Source organism: Lupinus angustifolius, chromosome LG14 (genome assembly GCF_001865875.1).
Source record: "Lupinus angustifolius cultivar Tanjil chromosome LG14, LupAngTanjil_v1.0, whole genome shotgun sequence".
NCBI lineage: Eukaryota > Viridiplantae > Streptophyta > Magnoliopsida > Fabales > Fabaceae > Lupinus > Lupinus angustifolius.
Genome location: NC_032022.1, coordinates 11,205,115 through 11,219,893, shown reverse-complemented (window position 1 = coordinate 11,219,893; position 14,779 = coordinate 11,205,115).

Sequence of the window (14,779 nt, the reverse complement as noted above, 5' to 3'; positions counted from 1 at the left end):
CTAATCCTAATCCTAATCCAAATCCTAATCCTAATCCTAATCCTAATCCTAATCCTGATCCTGATCCTAATCCTAATCCTGATCCTAATCCTAATCCTGATCCTAATCCTAATCCTAATCCTAATCCTAATCCTAATCCTAATCCTCATCCTAATCCTAATCCTAATCCTAATCCTAATCCTAATCCTAATCCTAATCCTTATCCTAATGCTAATCATAATCCTAATCCTAATCCTAATCCTAGTCCACATCCTCATCCTCATCCTCATCCCCATCCTCATCCCCATCCTAATCCTAATCCTAATCCTAATCCTAATCCTAATCCTAATCCTAATCCTAATCCTAATCCTAATCCTAATCCTAATCATCATCCTCATCCTCATCCTCAATCCTAATCCTAATCCTAATCCTAATCGTAGTCCTCATCCTCATCCTAACCCTAATCCTAGTCCTCATCCTCATCCTAACCCTGATCCTAGTCCTCATCCTCATCCTCATCCTCATCCTCGTGCTCTTCCTCATCTTAATCCTAATCATAATCCTAATCCTATTCCTAATTGATGTGAACCCGAATAAACCTAAGGAAGACAATGAGGAATTAAGAGGCATAAGTGGACCCACGACAAGGGCAAGGGCCAAACGAGTTCACCATGCACTTAACCTACTAATTCAAGACATCAAGGGAATTACCCTTAGTTCAAACCAAGGGAGTCACCCCTTTTATTATATCACCATACATGAAGGCCAATGTGCGGAACACAAGCCCCAACCCTTTTAATAGGGCGCGACCATGTTTCTAAAACATGGCTAGAACACATTTATTGTGTCCTAAGTATTTTCATTCAAGCATTTAAGTTATCTCTTGTTTTTCAATTTCAGAATAAATGAAGCCTTGAAGTCAACTTGAGCATTTAGTACTAAGCATTCAAAGTTGCAGTCCACTTTCAAGCCAAGTAGGAATAAACTTTCAAAGGAACATGGACCAATTGAGTGAGCCATCCACATTTGAGTTCAGAATGCAAGTTGCTGTCCACTTTAATGTGATTACAAGTCAAGCATGGATGAGTACAAGGCTGCCATCCAAATTTGATGCATTCATGACTCATTCAAATGAATTTTCGTGCAAGGCATTCATCATACAACCCAAGTCATGGACACCATTGATTGAGCCGTCCAAGTTGAGTCAAATTACAAGGCTGTAGTCCAACAATTTAATACATTCAAGAATCATTCAAATGATTATTTGTGAAAAGCATTTACCATACAACCCAAGTCATGCACACCATTGATTGAGCCGTCCAACTTGAGTCAAATTACAAGGCTGTCGTCCAACAATTTAATACATTCAAGAATCATTCAAATGATTATTTGTGCAAAGCATTTAACAAGCACATTGAGTCTTGGAGGCAATTATTTTGTGAAAGACTCAATTCAAAGTACCTGAATTATGCATCAAAGAAGACTATGATTCCAAGGCTTAGATTTAAGGCTTTTTCATGGAAAATTAGAATGTCATTTATGTGTAGTTTTGAATTTTGTTTAGGATTTCGGTTGGACCTCTTTTACTCCCATGAGTTAGCCTATAATTGTAACATTTCGGCTTGAATGAGAACTAAGTTTGATTTTGAGTGAAATTACAAGGTTAATTCCTTTTGTGTGAGAGTGTTTCTTCTCCGCACTTCTTGGATGAACCAAGATTATAATTCTTATCAAGAACCACGTTCTTGTGGCGAATATCACCCGGCTTATCAACACCATTGTTGTGGCGCCTATCACCTTCATTCCTTTACCATCTTCTTTTATCCTAACTCATTTTCCTTCGGCCTAAATTTCATTTTCAAATACAACCACTCAAACCGTGGGTTCATTGCACCAAACAAGATAGATTGTTAAAAACAGGATCTCCTGAAGAGGTTCTCATCAAGTGGTATTCAGAGCTAAGGTTCTTGCTTGGTGTGTCAAAACATTTTCTTCTTGATTGGCCGTGAGTCACATTGTCTTTCTTACATTACGAAAACAAAAACCAAAAACACAAAGTGTCAAAATTTTCTTTTGTTGGCCGAGAGTCTTCATTATATTTCTTACATTCCAAAAACAAAAACGAACATATGTCATGCATGAGCTCATGTGCTTGGACTTAAAGTAAAGAATAGGAAAGTTGCTTAATGAGTTGGCCAAGCTTTCTTCATGGCTAAGTTTGGATGATCTGCATGGGCGCTTGGCCCATTGTGCACGACGCTTGGTTGTTTGGTTCCTTCATGGTGAAGGAACCTACCTTTCTTCAAGCTGAAGCGACCTTTGTTCCATGATTCTTTAGCTGATTTTAGTTGGTTACTTGGCACTTTGGGCATGATTTCTTCAAGTCTAGGTAAGCTTTTGAGTTGCGCTTTTTGTTTTTCATACCTAGCTTAGGTTTCTTCAAGGTGAGGAAAGGTACTTTTATTCAAGTATAAGTCATCTTTTTGGTTACAAGCTAAGCACATAGCATGCCATGCTTATCTTGTTTGTTTTGAGCATTTCTTTTTGAGCTTTTGGCTTGTGATTTGGCATGATCTTTTGGATATCTTTTGTATTCATTTTTTTATTCAATTTCCTACAAAATTCAAGGAAAACTTGGACAAGAGATGATCAAAAGTTATATTATTTAAACACACAAAATTTATCTAAAAATTGTTAAATTAAGTTGGTTTTCACATTTTGGCGTAGGATAAGGGTCATGAAAAGTGTATGAAATGTAGGTATTTTTGGCACTTATCCACTCCCCCAACTTAAGACTTTTTTCCCCAAACAAAAGTAAAATAACATCTACTTGGCTTTTGAAAAATTAATGTTAGACAAGATCAAAACTATGCTTCATTTTCAAAGCTTCATGAGATGTGTTTATGATAATGTGATTTTTACTCTTAATGCTTCAAACTAAGAATGAACACATCTTTTCAAAAACTCATTTAGCATTGAACTTATAAAAAATGTTATCAATCAAAGAGATGCATTTTCATACACTATTGAAGAATGGAACCAAATGGGTAAGTGTTTCACTCAAAACTCAACTTGTTTGGTTTGCAAGAATTTAATTTTGTTTTTCTTATCAACACTTACTTTGATTTCACACAATTTTCAAGGATCATTAAGGTCTTCCTTAGGTTCTAACGAGGCCTCACTATCAAAGAAAATTGGATTTGCAAGATTTAAAAAAATACTTCCAGTTAAAAAGAGAACAAAATGATTTATCTTTTTTAAATACATACTCTTTTTCAACTTTTTCACTTTTCTTATTTTTCTTACTTTCCTCATTGTTTTTCTTGACCTTTTGTTTAATTTTTCTTGATTTTTCTCAATCTCTTTTTACTCCTTTTTGTTTTCGGAGCATTCCTTTACTTTTTCGGAGAATTTTTATTTTGAACACTTTGTTACATGGCCAACCATTCCCCCCAACTTAATTTTTTTCCATCAACCTTCTTTTTGAAAAATGCTCTCTTTTTACTTAGAAAAGTATAGGACATTTCATTTTTGTTTATCCATATTAGGCTCAAGGCTTGTGTTTGAAAAAAATAATATTTCTTTTAAAGGTTCAAAGGGGTTAACAAAGGATGTTCCTATTTTTGGTTGGTCACATTATTTTTGTATTTGGCTTACACTCCCTCACATGGTTTGTTTATGTACAACTCTTTGATTTTCAGTCAAATTCACAAGTTCATGATAAATGATTTTCCAAAAAGTTTGCATTTTATCAAAGTTATGACATTATGAATTAATGACAAAATTTTTCTGATTTTCAACTCATGTTGCTCATCTAAGCTTGTTAATTTACAAAGTTGTTGATCTTGTTAAAAATTAAGCCAAGTTGTGTTATCTACGAAGTTTAGTTTCAACAATTTCACTTTTTAAACAAATTATCAAAAAGAAATTAAAGAAAACACAGAACTTAAAAATTAAACACACTAGAAAAATTTAAAGCAAGTAAACACGCTAATTTTTTTTAAAAGCAATCAAACACACACTAATGTTTTTTAAAAAGCACACAAAAATTAATTTCTTTCAAAATGTTATACACACTTCCCCCAACTTAAGTTGTTGACTTGTCCTCAATTAATTTTGAAAATATTTTAAGGAAGTTTGTGTACTATTTTGAAAGAAATAAAGTTCAAAACTAACCAAACTTTTTAGGAGAACTCATAATTCCATTCTCCATGGTTTTACTATCGTCTCCAAGATAGTAGTGTGTGTAGATCCAACTCCTCATTTTTTCTGTTTGTTTTTGGACTTGTTTTCCTTTAAATCATTAGAATTTGTAATTTCTCTTTCCTTGAGGTTAGTCTAACAATTTACACAAGTTTGTCAATGTCTAACACATTATGTTCATGAATAAAATTTGATTGACATAAATTCCAATAAAAAATCATGCTTTTTTCATGAAATTATGTTTATAGTAAAAATTTAAGCATTTTTCAAGTCCAATGATAAAAGAAAATCCAAACTGATTTTTATGGAATTCCAAACTGAATTTTATCGAATTCCAAACAGCAAGATATCAATTCAAACAGCCATAAATAAATCCATTCAGAAGTTGTTGATTTTATTTTGTTAAATGGTAAATCTACAACAACTTAGTAAACCAAATAACACACTTTTTAGGAGTCCTCAAATTTGGAAAAATTAATTTTTGGCACAAATTGAACAAGCATGGTCTTAGTTTTAAAACTTTATTTCACTACCTTAAAAATCATCAACTAAGACATGTTTATGGCGATGTAGGTTTAAGTATCACAAAATAAAATAAGTGCATGAAAAAGGGCTTGGTGAATACTTAAACTTTAAGGATGAGAGTAGTTTAATTTTTGTAATTTTGAAGATCCGACTTCTTCATTCTTTAAATCAAATCCAGCCACTAATCTTTTTATAATTGCGATAGTTTGAAGTTGATGTCATATGCTTCAAAATTTTTTAAGAGTATAATCTAATACTAGGAAAAGGGTTTAAATCTTAATAAGTACATCCCTAATTGAAATGTAGTCAATTGGATGGTCACGGATGCATGAAAATGGAATAACAATTGTCATACTTTCTACTTGACATCATATGACTCAAATTTTTTAGAGAGGGTTATCTAAAACTAAGAGAAAGGTTTAAACCTTATTAAGGAATTTTAGAATAGAGTTGTAGTCAATTGGACTATCCTAGGTGTATGATTATGGTATTACAGTTGTAAAACTATCCAGTTGACGTCATATCATTCAAAAGTGTTTCAGAGTGTAATCTAACACTATGCGGAAGGTTTAAAACATACTAAGGAATTTTAGAACGAAATTTTAGTCAATTGGATTCTCCTTGCTGTATGAAAATGGTATGACGATTGAGATACTTTCTAGTTGACATCATATGACTCAAAAGTATTTGAGAGTGTAATCTAATACAAGGATATGTTTTTAAACCTTATTAATTACACGTTGAATGGAATTGTAGTCAATTAGAATATCTTTGGTGTAGGAACAGGGTAGGGCAATTGTGATAATTTATAGATGACATCATATGACTCAAATGTTTTTGAGAGTGTAATCTAATACTAGGAGAAGAGTTTAAACCTTACTAATTACTTTTAGAACGAAATGGTAGTCAATTGGACTCTCATAGACGTATGAAAATGCTATGACAATGTGATACTTTCTAGTTGATATCATATGACTCAAAAATGTTAGAAAGTGTAATCTAATACCAGGAGATGGATTTAAACCTAATTAAGGACATGATAAATGGAATTATGGTCAATTAGACTCTCATGGGTGTATGGATATCATATTACCTTTGTGAAACTTTCTAGTTTAAGTCATATGACTCAAGAGTGTTTGAGAGTATAATCTAATACTAGGAAACGTGTTTAAACATTATTAATGACATGTGGAATGGAACGTCGTATGACAATAGTAGTACTTTCTACTTAACCTGTTATGACTCAAAAGAGTTTGAGAGTGTAATTCAATTTTAGGAGAATGATTTAAACCTTATTAAGGACATGTTTAATGGATTTTTGTCAATTAGACTCTCATTGGTGATTGGTTTGGTAGGATAAATTTGATATTTTATAGTTGATATCATATGTCTCAAAAAAGTGTGAGTGTGAACTCTAATACTAGGAAAATGGTTTAAACCATATAAAGGATATATAGAATGGAATTGTAGTCTATTGGACTCTCAAGGGTGTATAAGCATAGTATGACAATTGTGATACCTTCTAGTCAACATCATATGAATCAAAAGTGATTGAGAGTATAATATATTACCAGGAAAAGGGGTTAGACCTTATTAAGGATGTGCTGAATATAATCATAGTCAATTTGACTATCATCGGTGTATTAACATGGTATGAAAATTGTAAAACATTATAGTGGACATCCTATCAGTCAAAAGTGTTTGAGAGTGTAATCGAATTTTAGGACAAGATTTTAAAACTTATTATGGACTTTTAGCATGAAAATATAGTTTATTTGACTTTTATAGTTGTATGAACATGGTATGAGAATTGTGAATTTCTAGTTGGCATGATATGATTCAAATGTGTTTAAGAGTGTAATGTGAAACTAGCAGAAGGGTTTAAGCCTTATTAAGGACATGTTAAATGGAATTTTAGTCAAATGGACTTCCATTGGTGTATGAATTTGGTATGACAATTGTAATACTTTCTAGTTGACATCATATAACTTATAAGTGTTTGAGAGTGTAATCTAATACTAGTATAAGGGTTTAACCCTTATTAAAGATATTTATAATATAATGGTAGTTAATTGGACTATCTGAGGTGTATGAACATGGTATGTCAATTGTAATACTTTCTAGTTAACATCAAATTACAAAACAATGTTTGAGAATGTAATCTAATACTAGGAGAATGGTTTAAACCTTATTAAGCAAATGTAGAAGGGATTTCTAATCAATTAAACTCTCATGGGTGTATGAACTAGGTATGACAATTGTAGTTGACATAAAATGACTCAATAGTGATTGAGAATGTAATCTAATACTAGTAAAAGGGTTTAAACTTTATTAAGGACATGTTGAATGGAATTGTGGTCAATTGGTCTCTCATGGGTGTATGAACATCTTATTACAATTGCGATACTTTCTATTTGATGTCATATGACTCAAAAGTGTTTAAGAGTATAATCGTATTCTAGGAAAAGGGTTTGAACCTTATTAAGTACGTCCAGAATTGAATTATAGTCAATTAGACTGTCATGGATACTTGAACATGAAATATCAAATATCATACTTTCTACTTGACATCATATGACTCAAAAAATTTTGAGAGTGTAATCTAAACAGAAGATAAAGTTTTAAACTTAATTAAGGAATTTTAGAATGGAGTTTTAGTCAATAGGCCTATCCTAGCAGTATGAAAAGGGTATTGCAATTGTAATACTTTCTAGTTGACGTCATATGACTCAATAGTGTTTGATTGTGTAATGTAGTACTAGGTGAATGGTTTAAACCTTACTAAGGAATTTTAGAATGGAATGTTAGTCATTTGGACTCTCCTTGTAGTATGAAAATGGTATGACAATCAGGATACTTCGTAGATGACATCATATGACTCAAAAGTATTTGAGAGTGTAATCTAATACTAGGATATGTTTTTAACCTTACTAATGGCATGTTGAATGGAATTGTAGTGAATTAGAATCTCTTGGGTGTATGAACATGATATGACAATTGTGATACTTTGTGGTTGACATCATATGACTCAAAAGTGAATTAGATTTAAGGTTTCTTGAAGATTTCTGCAGAAAGATGAAGTTCCAGGGTTTTGAAATTCGTACATAATCGTTATCACCAGAACAATATTAAATTGATAAAGTGCAGTGTTAATCGATTAACAAATTGAATGTTTTTTACTAGACAATCACTTATTAGCCAGTTTAACCGATTAACGGGATTAAATTTTTTCCCAGGTATCAATTACGGGCTGTATAAACAATTGAAACACTTAAATATAAGCCTAGATAATCAATTAACTATGGAAATATCAGATAAATCATAGTTCTTTCACACAAATCAGTACATTTCGAGGTTTGCTTAGGTAATGCTAAGATCTAGCTAGACAAAAATTATCCTATATAATGATCAATCATAGACAAGGATACTTAATCAAGTAAGAACAAATATAAGCAATTATGGCATGCATTCAAGAAAACAATATAGGCATTTCAATAAAAACAAAAAAAGGTTCTAAAATTGTAACACAACTTTGGTACGACTAACAATTGTACGATTAATCAAGAATTCCTAGCTCTCTTCTTAACACAAAGGAAGTATCTCTAGGAAGAGGTTTAGTGAAAATATCACCTAGTAGTTCTGAAGTTTAAATAAATTCAATCACACAATCACCTTTTTGAACCTGATCTCTTAAGAAATGACACCTTATTTCTATATGCTTAGTGCGAGACTAAAAAATAGGATTCTCATACCAATTTATAGAACTAGTATTATGACATTTAATAGGAATTTTGTCAAGCACAAGACAAAAATCTAAAAGTTGTTGCTTCATCCATAAGATTTGAGAGCAACATGCACCACCGATAATATATTCTACTTTTGCGGTTGAAAGAACAACACATGCTTGCTTTTTAATATGCCATGAAACTAGATAGCTACCTAATAGGCGGAAAGTACCACCAATACCTTTTCTACTCATCTTTCATCCAACAAAATTGGAATAACCTTTTAAGGTCAAAGATGCATCCCTAGGATACCATAATCCAATGCTTAAGGTTCCTTTCAAGTATTTTATAATTCTTTTAGTAGCCGTGAGATGTGACTCATTAGGATTAGCTTGATATCTAGCACACATGCACATACTAAGCATAATATCGATTCTACTTAAACTTAGATAAAGTAAAGATCCTATCATACAACAATTTTTTTTACCTCAGTAGACTTGCCTTTCTGATCCTTATCAAAATAGCATGAAGTAGCCATATGTGTAGAGGCCTCCTTTGCTTTTTCTAAGTTATACATCTTCAATGTCTCCTTGCAATACTCTTTTTGATGACTGATATGCCATTGCCCATTTTCTTGATTTGTGGACCAAGAAAGAAAGTGAGTTCTCTCATCATAGATTTTCAAACTCTCCATTCATCAAATCAGAAAAGTTCTTACACAAAACATCATTAGTAGAGCCAAATATAATATCATCGACATATTTTGAACTAACCTGATATCTTTTTCTGAATTTTGTTTAAAAAGTGTGACATCAACCTTACCCCTTTCAAATCACTTCTCCAATAGGAATGAGCTAAGCCTATCTTACCAAGCTCTAGGTGCTTGAATCACAAGACAAGGGTTGTTCCATGTTCCCCACAATTGATATAGAGCATGAATTTAATCCATGAGATAAAGAAGGTTTATCCTAGGGTATTCAATTACATAACCATAGACTCCTTACTCAAATTATTTTCCTAAAGATAACTCAAGGAAACATGGACGATTCACTAGAGAACTAAAGGATCACAACTTCAAAACTCTTTTCATGGATCTTCGATCAGCCAACTAAAACTCTAACCCTTATAACTGAATATCACCAATGTGAAAACTCAAAAATGAAGTTAAGGGTTCAAGAAACACTCAATTTGGTGGTAAGAAACTCAATCTATATCTTCATCTACACTCAAGTTAGTGCTATCATTTTAGAACAACATTTTGAGTGGCTGAACAAAGGAATTATGTAATTAAATTTCCACAATGGATTCATCATACCTGAATTAGGTTGGTATGGTATTTGCATGCAACAAAATTAGAGTGGAAGAGCTCTCTTGCTTCCTTGCTAGCAAACTACCACCGATGAGAGAATGGAGAAGAAATTGAAGTTGTTTGACATTTTATTGGGGGTTATTTGAAATTATATATGGAAGGGGGAGGCACATAAGTGGGCATAGTGAATTGATGACCCAAACCGAAAACAATGAAGGATTAATGCCCTTAATTACATAAGAGGTGGTAACTTGGCACTTAAGTTACCTAACATACATGGTTGATACATTATATGCTATATAGATGGGTTTTTGGCATTCTAAGATATCTTAGAGAAATGTTAAATATTGAATAAATGAGTCTAGATTATATTCTATTTAATATAAGGATTAACGGAAAAAGCTATAGGTACTCGCAGACAAGGATGTCAGAAAGATCATTGACAATTTTCATAAAATTACCTGTTTTATTTTAAAACTCCTAACTCAAATAATGACTCTATTAGTGTCTAGAAATGGAATACTAATAATATAGTATTGGCTTATACTAATAATAAGGCCCCTCATGCCATTTCGGGCAAGGTCCTACGATGATAGGACTTACCCGATAAAGGCTAAATCCTAAATTGTGAAAAACATTCATCTGAGGTTCTAATTCCCCTATTTTCCATTCTAAACTCATGATATGACTATAATATGTGTTAAAAACTAAATCATGATTTTTTTTTATTGAAACTGAATGATTTACAACTCATTGGCTAGCTCATCTCGCTACTAATCTATAACTCATGTAATTCGACTTCTTACTCAAGTAATCCTTTGCATATGACAAAGGATTTTACACAGCTCACTATTATTTAAGAAAATAATAGATACTTATATATAGACATATATATATAGACACACATATATATAAGCAAAAAGATGGAATTTGGGATGTTACATCTTTCATTTGAATTCAAAGAGAATATGAGTGGGAAAATGATGTGCAAAAACTTGATTTTCATCATCACTTGAAGCCAAAAGTGTCGATGTTGAATGGCTAAATCTCCTAGCCTTTGGAATATGGTGTAACATTTTTTTTATTTCTATATTAATTTTGATTTTGTGATACAAGTTATGTGTTTCTATTCTATTATTTCATTCCATCTATTCTTAATGCTTATTTTATATTGATCACCTATAATATGTTTTCAAAGATCCAAAGTCATTTGTTGGGTGAAGTAACCAATATACTCATGCCACAATGGTGGACTAGAATATTTGTGATTTCTAGGCATCTTGTTTTTAAGGATATCAAGCATATGGGAATCCGAAATAAGTGGGGATAGCCTTATTTCCTATAAATGATACTTGATGAGGGATAGTGTATTAAGCAAGATTTGAAAATTAACAAGCCTAACCTGATAGGAAGGGTGAGTTAAGAAATAATGTATGGTCGATCGAATCACAACAAAGTAACTTGCATAAACTAAAATCATTTTGATACTTAATAGTTAAGAAACTTTAAATTCATAAGTCGAAACCATATTGTTATCTTGACTTTGTAAATATGTAGTTCATTAAGTTTTCATACGTAAACAATATTTTCATCTATATAATAACAAGACATCATATTGTTAACTCTTGCTATTGATAAAAGATACATAGTATGAATACACTTCTATTAAACAATTCTTTGTGATTCGAGATAACCAAATATTATACTACAATTGCATTTTGAACGGGATTTAAGAGTAAATATAGTAACAGAACTTATTAATTTTGTTTGTTGAAAATCGAATACCAATATCAAAGGACATACTCAAAGAGCTTTCTTTTCCTTTCAACAAACGTGTTAAATGGAATTGTAGTCAATTGTAATCTCATGGATGCAGAAACATGGTATGACTCAAAACTGTTTGAGAGTGTAATCTAATTGTGGGAAAAGGGTTTAAACCTTCTTAAGGACTTTTAGAATGTAATGGTAGTCAATTATACTCTCATAGGTGTATGAACATGGTATGACAATTGTGATAATTTGTAGTTGATATCATATGAGTAAAAAATGTTTGAGAGTGTAATCTAATACTAGGAAAATGGTTTAAACCGTATTAAGGACTTTTAGAATTAAATTGTAGTGAATTGGATTCTCGTAGGTGTATGGACATGGTATGACAATTGTGAAACATTATGGTTGACATCATGTGACTCAAAAGAGTTTGAGAGTTTCATCTAATACTCGAAGAAAGATTTAAACTATATTATGGACTTTTAGAAGGAATTGTAGTTAGTTGGACTCCCATAGGTGTATGAACATGGGATGACAATTCTGATACTTTCTTTTTGACATCTTGTGACTCAAAAATGTTTGAGAGTGAAATATAATACTAGGAGAAAGGTTTAAACCTTATTAAGTACATATTGAATGGAATTTAGTCCAGTGGAATCTCATAGTACGAGAATTGTAATACTTTGAAGTTAACATCGTATGTCTGAAAAGTGTTTGAGAGTGTAATCTACTAATATGCAAGTGGTTTATATCTTATAAATGACTTGTTGAATGGAATTATAGTCAATTGGACTCTGATAGGTGTATGAACATGGTATGAGAATTATAATACTTTCTATTAGACATCATAAGACTCACAAGTGTTTGAGAGTGTAATCTAATACTAGGAAAGGGTTTCAACCTTATTCAGGATAGTAGAATGGAATTATATTCAATCGAACTCTCATAAGTATATGAATATGATATGATAGTTGTGATACTTTTTAGTTGACATCATATAATTCAATAGTGTTTAAGAGTATTATAATCTAATACAAATATGTAGTCTTTAAACCTTATTTACGAAATGTTGAATGGAATTATAGTGAATTTGACTCTCATGGGTGTATAAAAGTGCTATAACAATTGTGATACTTTCTGGTTGATGAGATATGACTCATAAGTGTTTGCGAGTGTAATAAAAAAGTAAGAAAATGGTTTAAACCTAAGTAACGAATTTTTTAATTGAATTTGAGTCTATTGAACTCTCATAGGTGTATGAACATGCTATGATAATTATGACACTTTCTAGTTAACATCATGTGACTTAAAAGTGTATTTGGGTGTAATCAATTACTAGGAGAAGGGTGTAATCCTTATAAAAGACATGTTGAATGCAATTGTAGTAAATTCTATTCTCAAGGGTGTATTAACATGGTATGATAATTTTGATACTTTCTTGTTGACGTGATATGACTCAAATTTTTTTAGAGTTTAGTCTAATACTAGGAGAAAGCTGTAAAACTTATTAAGGAAATATTGAATGTAATTCCAATTGATTTGTCCCTCATGGGGGTATGAATATGGTATGACAATTTGTAAACTCTTTTGTTGATATCATATGATTCAAATGTTCTTTAGAGGGTCATTTATTACTCGGAGAAGGGTTAAACTTAATTATACACTTTTAGAATGAAATTGTTGTCAATTGGACTCTCATAGGTCTATGACCATAGTATGACAATTGTGATACTTTCTACTTGACATCATATGATTCAAAACTGTTTGAGAGTGTAATCTAATACTAAGAGAAGGGTTTAAACCTTATTAACAAAATCTTGAATTGAATTTCATTCAATTGTGTATGAACATGGTATGAGAATTGTGATACTTTCTAGTTGACATCATTTGACTCAAAAGTTTTTGAGAGTGTATTCAGATACTAGAAAAAAGGTTTAAACCTTGTTAAGGAATTTCAGAATGGAACTGATGTCTATAGGACATTCATAGGTGCATGAACAAGGTGTGACAATTGTCACACTTTCTAGTTGATATCATATGTCTCAAAATTGTTTGAGAGTGTAATCTAATACTATGAGAAGGCTCTAAAAGTTATTAAGTATATGTTGAATGTATTTGTGGTAAATTGGACACTCATAGGTGGATGAACGTGGTATGGCAATTGTGATACTTTTTGGTTGATAAGATATGACTCAAATGTATTTTAGAGGGTCATCTAATACTTGCAGAAGGGTGTAAAACTTATTATATACTTTGAGAATGGAATTCTAGTGCATTTGAATCTAATAGGTGTATGAACATGGTATGAAACATGTGATACCTTCTATTTGACGTCGTATGACTTAAAAGTGATTGAGACTATAATCTAATACAAACATAAGGGTTTCAACATTATGAAGGACATTTTGAATTGAATTGTAGTCAATTGGACACCCTTGTGAGTATGAACTATAGTCAAAAGTGTTTGAGAGTGTAATCTAATACTAAGAAAGAGTTTAAACTTTATTAAGGACTTTAAGAATGGCATTGAAGTCAAAAGGACACTCATTGGTGCATGAACATTGTATGACAATTGTCATACTTTCTAGTTGGCATAATATGACTCAAAAGTTCTTGAGAGTGTAATCTAATACTATAAGAAGGTTTTAAACCATATTAAGGACAAGTTGAAAGGAATTGTAGTCAATTGGATTGTCATGGGTGTATGAACATCGTATGATAATTGCGATACATTCTAGTTGACATCATATGACTCCAAAGAATTTGAGAGTGTAACCTAGCACTAGGAAAAGGGTTTAAACCTTTTAAAGGGTATTTAGAATAGAATTATAGTTAATTGGACTCTCATAGTTGTACGAATGTGGTATCACAATTATTATACTTTATTGTTGACATCATATTACTCTAAAGTGTTTGAAAGTGTAATCTGGTACTAGGAGAGTGGTGTAAACCTTATTAATGACATGCTGAATGATATTGTAGTCAAATGGACTCTCATGGGTATATGAACGTGGTATGACAATTGTGATAACTTCAACATGACATCATTTGACTTAAAAGTGATTGAGAGTGAATTCTAATTATGGAAAATGGTTTAAACCTTATTAAGTACTTTTATAATATAGTTGTTGTTAATTGCAAACTCATAGGTGTACGAACATGGTATGGCAATTGTTATAATTTCTATTTGTAATCATATGACTCAAAAGTTTTTGAGAGTACAATCTAAGACTCGGAAAATGGTGCAAACCTTATTCAGGACTTCTTG